This window comes from Adiantum capillus-veneris, chromosome 18 (assembly GCF_014529385.1).
Source record: "Adiantum capillus-veneris isolate H3 chromosome 18, ASM1452938v2, whole genome shotgun sequence".
Taxonomy (NCBI): Eukaryota; Viridiplantae; Streptophyta; class Polypodiopsida; order Polypodiales; family Pteridaceae; genus Adiantum; species Adiantum capillus-veneris.
Genome location: NC_140948.1, coordinates 146309496 through 146326394, shown reverse-complemented (window position 1 = coordinate 146326394; position 16899 = coordinate 146309496).

Genomic DNA, 16899 nt, shown 5'->3' with positions numbered 1-16899 from the left:
CTTGCCTTTGTTGAACTGCCAGCCATATATGCATCTCCATGACTAGCATTATCGAGAGATTTACGACGAATCTCTTCAGTGAGCAATACGTCTGTGACAGCATTGAACTCTAACTTGCCCTTCGGAGCTGAATTGCTAATGGTTGTGCAAAAGATATCCCATGAACTGGGTAGAGAGCATAACAGGAAGATAGACTTGAGTTCATCGTCAAACTCCTTAAAGCCCTGAGATGTCAGCTGACTAAAAAAGGAATTGAACTCATTTAAGTGACTGGAAACTGTGCTACCTTCTTTCATGTTGAGCTTCATAAGCTTTTTCATGAGAAAAACCTTGTTGGATGCACTTTTGCTCTCCCATGCTGAACATAAGCTATCCCAAAGTTCCTTGGTTGTTTTCTTCCCTATGATAGTGAAGAAGACTGATTCGGCTAGATGTAGACGTATCGTAGCCATGGATTTTGCATCCAAAAGCTCCCATTGAGCTTGTGTATAATCATCATCCTCTGCGCGCTCTTTCAACGGTTCTGAGAGGCCTTTGTTTATCAAAACATCTTTCATGCGCTCTTTCCACATGGTGAAGCTCCTGCCATTGAACTTCCGAATGAAATACTCCTCCTTTTCTGAAGAAGAAGCCATCACTGATAAGAGGGTTTGAGAGGTGCCAAACTATGGCAAGAAGCTGTAGAAATTTGGGCAGAGTAATGTTAGGAAATAAGACGTAGCTAAATAGATAATTGAGTAGATTACTTAATGGAGAGAGACAGATTTATATACATGAGATTATAGAGTAGAGAGAGAGAGAGAGAGAGAGAGAGAGAGAGAGAGAGAGAGAGAGAGAGAGAGAGAGAGAGAGAGAGAGAGAGAGAGAGAGAGAGTACACACGATATACGTGGTTCACCCAATGTGGGCTACATCCACGGAAAAGTAGCCACTCAATGGCTTTAGCACTTCAAAACAAGAAGTAGTTTACAAAGGGATTATACCCTTAATGGAGCTCCCGCCTTGCTTCACTCTCACCACCTCACACTCACCTTGTTGCATCAACTTTACACTATGAAATGTGTGTAGAAATGGCCTCCTTTTATAGGACAAAAGGGCTGCCCTCTCTTATGAGAGACAGCCATGTGTAGCTGCCCTTGTGCGAATAAGTCCAAATCGGACCCTATAATCCGCCCATTAGTGGCCGCCCTTGAGAAGACAAGTCCGCTTTTGAATTCGGCCACCGGCCATTGACTTCCGACCACCGGCCACCGGCCATTGACTTCCGACCACCGGCCATCGGCCATTGACTACCGGCCACCGGCCAACCGATCGGTTGTTTTCCGACCACTTTCCGGCCACCGCCCGGCCATAATATTCCGGCGAAAAAAAAGTCTCGGGGGCCTCCGCCCCCGACGCCTTTAAAGTTGCCCCTGATTCTTGTCCGTGAAAATTTTGGTTTTCGGTGAGTGATTTTCCTTCACGCGCGATGGCTTCTCCTCATAATGGGGGCCTTACAAATGTGCGCTTTTACCACAGAAAATTACAAGGGTAAATCAGGCTCCATACTTAACAATCTCCCACTTGGAGACCGATCTCCAAACCAAACCTGTGACTGCTTTCCATTCTGGCTTCTTATCCTTGAATGCCGATTGAAGATGAGCAAAAGCTCAACTTCTCCTTGTTGACCACCTTTGTAGACATGTCTGCAGGATTTTCACTTGTATGCACCTTTCCTAGCTTTAGTTGTCCCTCTTCCAAAAGAGTGCGTATGAAGTGATATCTCACCTCAATGTGCTTTGTCCTTGAATGAAAGGCTGAGTTCTTCGCAAGATGGATAGCGCTTTGGCTATCACTGTACAAGACACAATTGTCTTGTTTGAATCCAAGCTCTTCTAAGAATTTGTGAAGCCACAGAATTTCTTTGCTTGCCTCCGTCATTGCTACATACTATGCTTCCGTGGTAGAAAGTGAAACCACTTTCTGCAGCTTTGAAGCCCAGCTTACTGCTGTGCCTCCAACCGTGAACACATAGCCAGTAGTGCTCCTTCGAGTATCTTTGTCACCTGCCATATCTGCATCAGCATACCCTTCTAGAAAAATATCAGTTCCTCCAAAATACAAAGCATTTGTTGTTGTCCCTTTTAGATACCTAAGTATCCACTTCACAGCTTTCCAATGCTCTTTACCTGGGTTGTCCATGAACCTACTCACAACTCCCACTGCATGTGCAATGTCTGGCCTTGTCCAGACCATAGCATACATTAGAGAACCTACCGCTGCAGCATATGGAACTTTAGACATATAGGCTATCTCCTCTTGTGTCTTTGGACACATATCCTTCATTAGTTTAAAATGACCAGCCAAAGGTGTAGAAACTGGTTTTGCATTTTGCATTGCAAACCTTTCTAATACCTTCTTGATGTAATCTTCTTGAGATAGCTTTATTGTCTTCTTCGTCCTGTCCCTTGATATTTTCATACCACGTATCCTCTTTGCAGCACCTAAATCTTTCATTGAAAAAGATTTGGACAGCTCCTCTTTTAGGTCTTTGATGTCCTACATGTTAGCACTTGCAATCAACATGTCATCAACATGCAACATTAGGATGATGAATTTCCCATCTCCCAAATTCTCCGTGTAGACGCAGTGATCCGAGTTGCATCTTGTGAATCCATGATCCAACATCCATCGATCAAACTTCAAGTACCATTGTCTTGATGATTGCTTTAAACCATACAAGCTCTTCTTTAATCTGCAAACCATTTTCTCCTTACCTTTTACTTCATACCCCTTTGGTTGAAGCATGTAGATTTCCTCCTCTAAGTCACCATGAGGGAATGCCGTATTTACATTCATTTGCTCGAGATTTAGATCATGAGTAGCCACAAGGCTTAAGACAAGCATAATTGAGTTCATTTTTACAACAGGAGAAAATATTTCATTGAAGTCAATACCTTTCTTTTGAGAAAAACCTTACTTGTACCTTTTCTTCCCACCTTCTTCTTCCTTTAGCTTGTACACCCATTTGTTTTGAAGTGCCCGCTTACCTTTAGGCAACTCAACCAACTCCCATGTTTGGTTGCGATGTAGTGAGTCCATCTCCACTTGCATGCTCTTCATCCATTCTTCTTTGGATTCATGTTGCATAGCTTCTTCATATGATTCCGGCTCTCCAGAATCTGAGATTAAGAGATGGTTGAAGGAAGGAACAAACCTTTCTGGAGGTCTACTTGCTCTTGTAGATCTTCGGGGAATAGGTTGAGGCTCCTCATTTGGTTGACGTTGTTGCACATTGTCACCGTTTGCAGTCCTTGAGTCTTCACCGTCCTCAAGCTCCATGTACTCATCACCTGTTTCTTTTGTTTGTTTTCTTTCCAAGTAATCTTTGTACATATTTTGTTCGTTAAAAATTACATCCCTACTCCTTAAGATTTTACCATCTTCAGGATTCCATAGGCGATACCCAAAGTCTCCTTCTCCATAGCCAATGAAGAAACACTTTTTGGACTTTGCATCTAAGTTTGATCTTAGGCTTCTATCTATGTGCATGAAAGCCTCACACCCAAACACTTTGAGAAATGCATAATTCACCGATTTACCTGTCCATGCCTCTTCTGGAACTCCCCCATCCAATGCCGTTGAGGGTGATCGATTGATTAAGTACACAGACGTACTTACAGCTTCCGCCCAAAGCTCAAGCGGTAGGCCTGCATGTAGCCGCATGCTTCGTGCTCGTTCCATGATTGTCCTGTTCATCCTTTCCGAAATCCCATTTTGTTGAGGTGTCCTTGGGGTTGTCCTTTGCCTCCGAATGCCATTGCTAGCACAAAAGCTTTCAAAAGCTTGGCTGCAATATTCGCCTCCATTGTCGGATCTGAGGCATTTAACCTTGGTACCTGTTTCATTCTCCACAAAGGCTTTCCACCTTTGAAATATGGAAAATACATCGGATTTATTCTTCTTGACATAAACCCATGTTTTTCTAGTTGCATCGTCTATGAATGTTACAGAGTACAATGAGCCACCAAGTGATGGTGTACTTGCAGGACTCCAAACATCAGAATGAACCAACTCAAGTTTTTTATTTTTTCTTTCATTTCCTGATTTTTGAAATTTTACCCTCTTTTGTTTACCATAAACACAATCTTCACAGAACTCTAAGTACACTTCTTTCAAACCTGGTAGAAGCTTCTTTGTTTGAAGGATTTGCATTCCTTTGGCACTCATATGCCCAAGTCGGTAGTGCCACACCGCACTGTCAACTTCTGTAGTTGCTGCACAAGCTGAAGGTTGCGTGCTAACAGTACAGAAGTAAAGTGTACCGACTTTTTCTCCCTTGGCAACAACCAAAGATCCCTTTGAGATCTTCCACCGTTTGTTTCCGAATGCAATGTTGTGACCTTCATCGTCCAATTGTCCTGTAGAGATCAAATTTTTGCGAAGAGAAGGGACATGCCTAACATCTTTAAGCTTCCATTCATTTCCGTTAGCAGTTTTGACAGAAACTGTACCTTTGCCGACAATCTCACAAGCTTCATCTCTCCCAAGTATGCATACCCAAAATTACCTTTGGTGTAGTCTTGGAAATGTTGCTTGTGTGGTGTCGCATGGAATGAAGCCCCAGAATCTACTATCCAGGAATTAGACACATTGTCTAATGAGAGAATTAGAGCATCTTGCTCTACTTTACCTGCCACATTGGCCTCCGATGTTGGCTTGTTGTCTTGAGACTTTGTCTCCTTCTTCTTCTTGGACCAGCAATCCTTCTTGACGTGGCCCTTCTTGCCGCAGTTCAAAAATTCAAGAATTGACTTTGTGCGTGACTTGCTCCGCCTTGAGCGATCACGACCCTTTTGGTTTTTGAACCTCTCCTTAGGCCTTCCTCTTGTTTCCACTGATAGTGCAACACTTGATGATTCTCCTGTGCTTCTCCTTCGCATTTCCTCGCTTAGGATAACACCTACAACATCATCAAACTTAAGAGTATTTGTGCCAGAGATAGAATTACTTACAGCCATCACAAGGCTGTCCCAACTATCCGGTAGAGATGATAGTATAAGGAGAGCTCGCACTTCGTCATCGAAATTGATTTTCACTGATCGAAGTTGACTTATGTTTGTGTTAAAGTCATTTAGGTGTTCTGCAACTGAACCATTCTCTGCCATCTTTAGATTGAACAAGCGCTTTATAAGAAATACCTTATTGGATGCCGATGGTTTCTCGTAGAAGTCGTCAAGTGACTTCATCAAGTCCTCCGTGGTCTTCATCTCCGAAACATTGAACGCCACCGTTGACGCCAAGCTTAATCGGATTGTTCCCAGTGCCTTTCGATCAAGGACAATCCATGCTTCATCTGCCATTGTTGCGGGCTTCTTCGCAAGACCGCCTAGTGGCAAATAGAGGTCCTTCTGGTAGAGATAGTCTTCAATCTGCATCTTCCAATGTTGGTAGTTTTTGCCATTGAACTTCTCAATCTTGAGCTTCCCTTCCTCCGCCATAACTCCCACTCAATTCAAGGAATCCTTTCCTTGAGATAATTTAGCTACGAGCAAACCTTGCTCTGATACCAGTTGTTAGGAAATAAGACGTAGCTAAATAGATAATTGAGTAGATTACTTAATGGAGAGAGACAGATTTATATACACGAGATTATAGAGTAGAGAGAGAGAGAGAGAGAGAGAGAGAGAGAGAGAGTACACACGATATACGTGGTTCACCCAATGTGGGCTACGTCCACGGAAAAGTAGCCACTCAATGGCTTTAGCACTTCAAAACAAGAAGTAGTTTACAAAGGGATTATACCCTTAATGGAGCTCCCGCCTTGCTTCACTCTCACCACCTCACACTCACCTTGTTGCATCAACTTTACACTATGAAATGTGTGTAGAAATGGCTTCCTTTTATAGACCAAAAGGGCTGCCCTCTCTTATGAGAGACAGCCATGTGTAGTCGCCCTTGTGCGAATAAGTCCAAATCGGACCCTATAATCCGCCCATGTGTGGCCGCCCTTGAGAAGAAAAGTCCGCTTTTGAATTCGGCCACCAGCCATTGACTTCCGACCACCGGCCACCGGCCATTGACTTCCGACCACCGGCCATAGGCCATTGACTACCGGCCACCGGCCAACCGATCGGTTGTTTTCCGACCACTTTCCGGCCACCGCCTGGTCATAATAGCCAAATTTTGTGCTTGAAAGCTCTGAAAAAAGTTGGGTAAAGACTAGCTCAAAATGAAAAAAAATAAATTTTGACTAAGCTCTAACTAGCAAGATTTTGCAATATTTTGCAATGATGACCCCGTCTTGGATCAATGAAAGTTCAACCTTGCCGCACCCTCCAAAACAACTCAAATCATTAGTGCTCTTAGGCATTTGAACATTTAATACAAGCACTAAAACTTTCATGTTCAATGCTATCACATGGCCATTCAAGAAACCCAATTTAGTACTATGCAATTATTTTTTCATACATATTAAGCACTAAAAAAGTATCGAGCAATGCCAAGTTCAAATTCTAGTGCATTCTTCATTCACAAACTCAAAAGGATACTGCTCTCCCATGTTCATCCAAGAAAGCTCGATTTTAGTGCTATGCAAGGTTTTTACATTTAATTCAAGCACTAAAATGTACAAGCAATTTCATTTTCAAGCATAAAGTCCCGACCAAGCAAGCACAACTCATAAATCAATGCGACTCTCGTGCTTGCATGCATATCACAAAGAAATTTTTTTCTTTTTGCAACCAAGCTTCCAATCGAGATGGCACAAAACCGATGCATAAGGCTCATGGTGCATTTAAAGTTCATTCATGTATTGAAGTTCTCAATCAAAGCACACCTGAAACCAATGCCCACTCCCTTGCTCTTAAACTAGCAGATAGGGCATACATAGGAAAGGAGAGAGAGAGTTTTTTGGACGAAGGAAATTTGAACTCTCTCAATTGGTTAATCACAACCGAATATGAACATTCAAAACTCTCAATTTTAGTGCTATGCGAGGTCGTTCGTAGTTAAATCAAGCACTAAAAATGTATAATTAATGCCAAGCCCTAAAATCGATGCTCAAGCACGAAAGCACAATGGCTATTACCGCTTTGAAATAATGGTTGAATTCAGTGACCTCAAGATGTCAAAAATTTAAGACTTGAAGAAAGCCCATCCTTTGAGCTAATGCAAATTTTTAGTTGTTGATCGAAGGCTCAGGCTAGGTGACCTTTTTAGGGGCTACGAGTGTTGATTGGGTGGGAATGCCCGCCTAACACCTTTTTATCTTTTCATTTTTCATTTAGAACCTACGATACAAATTATCCCATGAAGACTAACACAGTAGGCATGCATCAATCTTGTATTTCATCTTTGAATAAGCATTCAAGGGATCTGCGCCCAGAGGAACAGAGACCTCATTATAGAACATGCAGCGTCAGTCATAGCAACATTGGCATCGGTGTGTGTTAAGGGCAAGTGGACCTACAACAGCGCCGTAGCAAATCTGCAAAATATAGAGTTGTGTGTGTGTGTTGAACAGCACCATTAGGTATCGTACGTAGCGGGTGTGAGTGTGTGGTTCCCACTGCAGTTCGGGAATCATTGTGTGTGTTTGAGTATACCATCTTGAGTAGCCAAGGCGGGATGTCAGGGAGCCAATCACAACCCAACAGAGTGCGAGTGGATGTCAGGGGTGCGAGGCGATTGTGGCGAGCAAGGCGGGCCACGGCATGAGCATCTAGTGGACCACGAGACTAGGCGGCAGAGGCAGGGCAAATGGCTTGGGGATTCCCCATGTGTGTGTGTTTGTCTAACAAAGGCAAGCTGTGCCAAGGCGGGACCAGGGAGTCAGGGAATCCGAGAGAGGCTGGATGAGCTGGCATGAGGCGGGAGCTACGGGCCTGCGTATGTGTGCTTCTGTTGACTTGTACTGGCCAGCGCTACAGGTGGTGTTGATTGGCAGCAGAGATGGCGAGTCATGTGTGTGTCTGGTAGCGAGTCAAGTGGGCAAATAATGTGTGTGTGAGTGTGTGGGTCTCAAGCCAGGGAGGCCGCTCGGGGTCGACTGCTAGAGCCAATCGAAAATTGGCATTTGTGTGTGCGTCGTTTTGTTAGCAAGTGGCAAGATGCAACTGTAGTGTGTGCACTGTGTATGTGTGTATGAGAGTTTGGGAGCGCGAATACTGGTGAGCAAGGCGGCAGAAGGGCCAGTTTGTCCTCATTCAAAAAGAACCGAGTGAGAGTTTCCATTTTTTTATTTTTTATTTTTTCTTGCTTAGAGTATGCTCTCATGGACAAAGGCATACAAGGTCATTCAAGAGAAAAGAATTGAAATGAGCCTCAAATAATGCAATGATGGTGTCCTTTCTTGTGCGAATTAAACCCCTAATAAAAAATCCAATTAGTACACTTTCTTGGCATCCAAGTTTTCTTAATGCAATCGATAGTGCATACACGCAATCATTCTTTCAATCCGTAACAATCCTTGGAGAAGGTTGGTTAAGCCCACCTATTGGACATTGCAAATACCTGTATTGCATTGCATAGCATTGGCCATTTTGAACCCGCTTAACAATCATTGCAAAATTAATTTCTCATTTCCAGTTTTCCATATTATCCGAACTTAATTGGCATTGTCATTTAGGTTTGTACGGCTACCCATAATGGATTATAGCATTTGCAAAGGCATAATTCAATGAAATTTTTACCAATTCCCATCAAATTGGCCTACACATCAATGTAATAAAAACATCTTCAATTGTATACAATTGAGTCATACCAAGTCATTTGATAATAGACACCAATATTTTAGGCCTTTCAATCATCGTAATTTGTAATTGCTACCAATTATTCATCCACAAAATTGGATTGTACATGCCATTGATTAGCACACACATTAGTGCATTTTTCCCATGTTCATTCAATTGATTCATCATTAGCATGGAAATAGACTAAAAATTTACACAATTGAATACCAATTGAGTGATCTATCCCAATTTCCAAAGCCAATTGTGACACACATATCCCTAAAATCATTGGGCAAGGGCTATTACTGAAACTTTGGTGAAGGTAGGTGATTTGGAGAAGCTGGTTGTCGCATTAGTAGATCATGGTTCAGAAGTAAATGTTAGGAAATAAGACGTAGCTAAATAGATAATTGAGTAGATTACTTAATGGAGAGAGACAGATTTATATACACAAGATTATAGAGTAGAGAGAGAGAGAGAGAGAGAGAGAGAGTACACACGATATATGTGGTTCACCCAATGTGGGCTACGTCCACGGGAAAGCAGCCACTCAATGGCTTTAGTACTTCAAAACAAGAAGTAGTTTACAAAGGGATTATACCCTTAATGGAGCTCCCGCCTTGCTTCACTCTCACCACCTCACACTCACCTTGTTGCATCAACTTCACACTATGAAATGTGTGTAGAAATGGCCTCCTTTTATAGGCCAAAAGGGCTGCCCTCTCTTATGAGAGACAGCCATGTGTAGCCGCCCTTGTGCGAATAAGTCCAAATCGGACCCTCCAATCCGCCCATGTGTGGCCGCCCTTGAGAAGACAAGTCCGCTTTTGAATTCGGCCACCGGCCACCGACCATCGACCACCGGCCATCGGCCATTGACTACCGGCCACCGGCCAACCGACCGGTTGTTTTCCGACCACTTTCCGGCTGCCGTCCGGCCTTTAAAGTTGCCCCTGATTCTTGTCCGTGAAAATTTTGGTTTCCGGTGAGTGATTTTCCTTCACGCGCGATGGCTTCTCCTCATAATGGGGGCCTTACAAATGTGCGCTTTTACCACAGAAAATTAGAAGGGTATACACTACAAGAGGCTATTCATATCAGCGACGCTCACACAGCGACGCTCAAAAAAAAAAATCCCGGCGTCGCTATGAGCGTTGCAAATTTACAAAGAAATTTTGTAAATTTGCGACGCTCATAGCGACGCCGGTTGGGCTAAAAAAATAACCGAGCGCGCCTAAAAACTTAGATCTCAGATCTGAGTTTTTCGGCGCCCTCAAGCAAAGAGCAAGTAACGCTCTCTCTCTCTCTCTCTATCTCTCTCTCTCTTTTTCTTCTCCACACATACACACACACACACACACACACGAGGAGAGGAAGGAGAGCCAGGTATGCTCCTTCCCTCTCCTCATTCTCATGTTCCCTTCCCCTCTTTCTCTCTCCCTCTCTCTCTCTCTCTCACACACACACACACACACACATAGTGTTTTTGAGAGAGAGAGAGAGAGAGAGAGAGAGAGTACAAACAAAAACAAAAACGCACACACACATACATAAACAAAGAATGCACACACACATTGAGAGAGGAAAAGAGAGAGAGAGCATGCATAAACAAAAAACGCACGCATTGAGAGAGGAAAAGAGAGAGAGAACATGCATAAACAAAAAACGCACACATTGAGAGAGGAAAAGAGAGAGAAAACATGCATACGATCCAAAAAAACGCACACACATTGAGAGAGAAAGAGAGAGAAACTAATTTAACGTCGTAGGAAACTAATTAAAATTAAAAGACCTAAAGATCTAGCCGACGAGGAGTTGAACTCAAGACCTATTATTCAAGAGGGAAATGGCATAATCAATCTATCATACTTGGCATGGGTGATAGAAAGGTTATACCATTTATCTCTTTTTATTGGCACACACATCCACACACGCGCACACACACAAGAAGAAGAGAGTTATAACGTCGTAGGAAACTATCTTAAAAGACGTTAAAGATTAGGTTATATGTAGACTTACATTAAATTAGATTTAGGTTTATTTTTAACTAGATTTACGTTTATTTACGCTAGATTTAGATTTACGTTATATTAGATTAGATTTAGGTCTCCATAGACTGCGATGCCTGCATGAAGCGGGTGAAGAAAGCCCTCAATGGAATATAGGGTATTGCTGCCTTCACTCATGGTGGGCTCCGTCGATCCAAAAGTACTGGTGAAATGTCTTCAGAAGATAGGGAAGAAGGTGGATCTTCAGGGCGGCAAGAGTCACTACATCCCCGACACAATGACCATCTAGACAACCTCTAGTCATTCAACAGCAACTTCAAAGTTAGTAACAAGAGCAAGAACGGTCTAAAGGGCCAATTGCTGTCGTCAGATGTGGATGGAGATGAGGCAGCGTCACCGCCGGAAGTTAACTCTCACATCTTTAGTGATGAGAATGCCAACTCTTGCCGAGTTATGTGAAAAATTATGTGTTAAATCAGTTTTAAGGTTCTTATAATCCCTGTTAGTTTAGTTCTTTGTTTTTAATATAACATAATTTACGTTAGATTTAGATTTATGTTATATTAGATTAGACTTAGGTTTATTTAGGTTTACCCACACACACACACACACACACACACAAGAAGAAGAGAGTTTTAACGTCGTAGGAAACTATCCCAAAAGACGTTAAAGATTAGGTTAGATGTAGACTTACGTTAAATTAGATTTAGGTTTATTTTTAGTTAGATTTACGTTTATTTAGATTTACGCTTATTTACGTTAGATCGAGTCCACGCAAGAATTACTTACGGTTTAGGGTTTAGAGTTAGACGAACAGTGAAAAGATCTACTGTGAAAAGATGTTAAGATGCTGTGAAGTGCTACAGCTAGAGAAGAGGCAAAGGGGTTTTGTCCACTACATGCAGTATCATGTAGACGTGGGTGTGTAGATTTCTTGTACCCACAAATATAGGTATTGACCAATAAAGACAAGATTATAACCCGGTGGTTCTGATCTCCGTGCACCTCTAGACCGAGGTGTGCGGGGATTGGACATGACTAGAGAATGTGAGGTAGAGAGAGAGAGAGAGTGAGAGAGAGAGAGAGAGAGATAAGACGAAGAATGCCAATAGAATATTAAATTTGTTGTCCAGGTTATAAGTTTTTTATCCTCATTATGTGGGACTGTCCAACCGAAACACCTATCTCTCGACGAGGGTCTTATGTCCTTGTAATCAATGCAAGCATGCTGTGCGATGGACAAGACGTGTTTCTTTGCAGCACGTTCGCAAATTTGGCGAGTTCGATCCATCTATTATAGATCGAGTTGTTGCCAATTATAACTCGTCGGACTCTGACGCTGGCCAACAAGCAGCAATCTTGCAACCCAATAGACGTGTTCGCAGGCGCTTTGGTCAAGCAGCATATGTGAGGCCACAAGATGTAGCCTCTGACAGCTCGGGGGATGATCATGCAGAGCACATTCCCAACGAGGCAATGTTTGAGCCCGAGATTGATGAAATGATCAAGGCGATCATGGATTCAGAAAGGCTTATCTATGATGATATGAAAAGTGAAGCCGATACGCCATTGTATAATGGAGCACGTATGTCTAGATTGAAAGCATTCCTGGTTCTTCTCAACATGCAGGCAAAGTTTGGATGGAGTGACACTAGCGTCACAACGCTTTTCAGGTGATCTATTACAATTAGTTTACTTTAATAAAACTCTAAATGTATAATGATCTGATAGATTTTTACACGGCTGTATCATATTTTTATGTTGTGTAGATTGCTGAAAGAGCACATACTACCAGCTGACAATGTGATGCCAGATTCCCGAGATGAAGCAAGAAAGATTTTGCGAAACTCTGGGATGGATTACAATTCTATCCACGCTTGTCCTAATGACTGCATTCTTTTCAGAGGGGAATACATAGACATGGAGAAGTGTCCGAAATGTGATTCCGAAAGATATCGAGTAGATCTCCACGGGACAAAAATTCCACAAAAGGTTTTGCGACATTTCCCTCTGCTTCCTCGCATCAATCATTTCTTCGAATGTAAGTCCATGGCCGCCCTAGCATCATGGCATGAGGAGAATAAATCTTCGGATGGTGTGCTACAAATTTCTGCAGATTGCGTAGCGTGGAAACATATAGATGGAACATGGTCGGATTTTGCCAGGGAAGCTCGAAATTTGCGCTTATGCCTGGCTATGGATGGCGTAAATCCATTTGGTCAAAGATCAACATCTTACAGTGTATGGCCCGTTGTCATCGTCAACTGTAACATTCCCCCGTGGTTGACTACGAAGAAGGGGCACCTATGGCTAAGCTTGATTGTGCCAGGGCGATATAAAGTGGGGAATATGGATGTGTATCTTCGTCCACTATTGGAAGAGCTACAACAATTGTGGATTGGCATAGAGGTGGTGGATATGAGCCGACACACAGGATGACGGAATGCTTTGATCAGAGGCATTCTAATGTGGACCATGCATGACTATCCCGGGCTAACAGAATGCTCATGTGATCTATTGACACTCCTCACTCAGACACTGTAAATCTTGTTTTTTCCCATAGTTGATCTATTATCATGTGTATACATGCAGGGCTTCAAACAAGCGGATACAGAGCATGTGTCACATGTGGACCTAGACTGAATGCACGTAGGGCACCCTCACTGAAGAAGCAAATCTACGAAGGTCATCAAGCGTATCTTCCAGAGAATCACGTGTTACGCGACGGCTTTTTGGGAAGAGAGCCACCAAGGATGTCTGCACAAGCATGGTTAGAGCAGAAGGAGATGTGCGATGACGGATTGACCTAAGAGACACTTTTGTACTACCCAAGCATTGTGAACAAGTAAGTATGTAAATAGTTAACATCCCCCTTTTACAAGTTATGTGCTTGAAAGCTCTCATGTAAGTTATGTGGCTCTCGCAGGTAATATTTCATCCTACAAAGTCTACATCAAACTGGTGGTACGTCATAGAGGTAGCCCCTCGTAGTGCAAGGACGTATGAAGGCTACCATGTGCCAATCACAACGGCATCAATGGAGGAGATCAGAGAAGATGCACAATCAGAAGCCGCTGCGGTGGTGCCAGACGAACATCAAGATGCTACTACTCTATATGGGGTGCATGCAGAGGAGCTACAAAATGAAACAGAGGATATGTGTTTAAACGGAGAGCTCTATATAGATATAGGAAGTTATGTTGAGTTATGCGAGGATGAGAGAGAGATCTCTTAAAGCCACAAATATTGTATTTGAACAATTTTTCTCCGTGTTGTAAAAGCTCTGGCTCTCTAAGTACCTTCCATGGTGTATAACGCTCTTTTCTACTCGCGCTCACATCTTTTGATTGAAAATTCTGAGTTTTCGACTTGCCTCTTCTATCACTCAATTCATTGCGTCATTGTATTTATATGCGTCATTACGTCATTGTATTTAATGGTCTTTGCGTCATTTTCTACTCTATTCATTCAATATTAAGTTTAAATATTCGTGTGTTTAATGTAGGTATGGATGATGAGGAGTTTCTTTCTTCTTTGTCACCGCAGCAGAGATAGTGGTACGTGGAGCGTCATCGCTCTGGCGCATCATTGCGCGTTCCTACTCCATCCGCATCTCCCTCTCTTTCGGAGCATTCGGCGCGCTCCGAAGCTTCGGCGTCGACGAGACGAGCTTCACACTCGTTTAGACATCGGCGCTCTAGTGGTGGCGGTGGCGGTTGTTGTGGGGATTCCGCCACCGATGCCTCCACACCGCCTCGTGTTCGACGAGGCTCTTTACCCTCCCCTTCTTTGCCCGCCCCCACACCAGCCACAGCATCGCCATCTACGCCAGGTTTTGCACGGCTGACTGTTCCTAGAAGCTACACACCTCTACCTACTCCGCCAGGAGCCACCCCACTCGACACTCCTCGCTTCGGGGCCCAGACGCCGGTGGAGATACCTGACGTCCGTACCCCCATCGACACGCCGCTAGAGACCCCTGCCATTTTAGCGCATAGTATGGGCCTTGATTGTCCATACCATATTGGATGGTTGTGAAACTTTGTAGGGGTGGTTAAGTGGTGCTCACACCCATTTGTGAAAAGTCTCATGGCCATTTAATATGGTTTGGACAGTCCCAAAAAACCATACTATGCGCTAAAATGGTCCGTATGGCTCATATGACACATTTTAGCACCACGCATATCATATTGAATGGCTATGAAACTTTGCACAGATTGTGAAATGGTTCTCAAATCCACCCATGAAAATTCTTGTGGCAATCCAATATGTTTTGGATGGTCGTGAACCATACTATGTGCTTAAATGGTTCTCAGACCCACCCATGAAAAGTCTCGTAGCCATCCATGTGCTCAAATGGCCATACGGCCCATTTTAGAACGTAGTATTGGCCTTGACCACCCATGCCAGTTTGGATGGCCATGCAACTTTTTAGGGGTGGGGGTGAGAATCATTTTCTTACCTATGAAAATTTTCATAGCCATCCACTATGGTATGGGCGATCAAGGCCGATAATATGCGGGCGCTAAAATGGGTTGTATGTGCCAAACGGGCCATTTTAGCGCATAGTATGGATCGGGACCGCTCAAACCATATCGGATGGCTGTAGGACTTTGAAAGGGTGTGGATGAGTCTCATTCCCCCACTTGTATAAATTTTCACATCCATCCAAACTGGTGTGGGCGATCAAGGTCCATACTATGCGCTAAAATGGTTTGTATGACTCATACGGCCCATTTTAGCGCATAGTATGGGTCAAGACTGCCCAAACCATATTGGATGGCTGTGAAAAATTGTACGAATGGGAGTGAGCACTAGTATTCCACCTGTGAAAAGTTGCACATTCGTCCGATATGGTATGGGCGGTCAAGTCCCATACTATGCGCTAAAATGGGTTGTATGAGCCATATATCCCATTTTAGTACATAGTATGCACTTTAACTGCCCATATCATATTGAATAGTTGTGAAAAATTACAAGGGTGAACGGTTCTCACCCTCAGTCGTGAAAAGTCTTGTGGCTGGTTTGGGCGGTCCCAAACCATATTATGTGTTAAAATGGACCATATGTCTCATATGGCCCATTTTAGCACATATTATGGGCCTTGATAGCCCATACCATATCGTATGGCTATGAGACATTCTAGTGATGGAGAATAGAGCTCACCCCCACCCATGCAAAGTCTTGTGGAAATCCAATATAGTTTGGGCGGTCTCAAACCATACTATGTGCAAGAATGGGTCGTATGGTTCATACGGTTCATTTTAGCCCATAGTATGGGCTTTGAACACCCAAACCATATCGAATATCTATGAGACTTTTCACAATTGAGAAAATAGTACTTAACTCAATCCATGTAAATTCTTAAGGCCATCCAATATGGTTTGAGAGATTCGACCCATACTATGTGCTAAAATTTGTTGTATGAGACATATATCTCATTTTAACACATAGTATGGGCCTTGACTGCCCATACCATATCAGATGGCTGGGAAGATTTGCAGGGGTGGAAAAATTATACTCTCCCCCACTTGTGAAAATTCTTGTAACCATCCAATATAATTTGGGCAATCCCATTCCATACTATACACTAAAATGGGCCGTATGGCTCATACGTCCGATTTTAGCGCATAATATGGGCTTTGACCGCCCATACCATATTGGATTGTTGTTTAACATTGCACAAGTAAAGTACCAATGATCACCCCCATCCTTGCAGAGTTTGTGGCCATCCGATATGTTTTGGGCGGTCCCTAACCATACTATGTGCTAAAATTGACCATATGTCTTATACGGCCCATTTTAGCACATATTATGGGTCCTAATCATCCATACCATATCGAATGGCTATGAAACTATGTAGGGATGGAAAAATAACTAGCATACCCACCCTTATAAATTATTGTGGCTAATCAATATGGTTTAGGTGGTCTCAAATCATACTATGTGCTAGAATGGGTCGAATGGCTCATATGGTCCATTTTAGCGCATAGTATGGGCTTTGACCATGTAATGTTTCATGTCCATCCGCTCCCATCTCGTCGGTTTAGGGTGGCACAATCACCAATTTTTTCGTGGCCCAATGGTCAAAAACTCGCGATTGTGCCACCGTAGCCCATCGAGACGGACTACTTTGCCCATGAAACTTTGCAGGGGTGGGGATTTAGGTTCTTTCCCTAC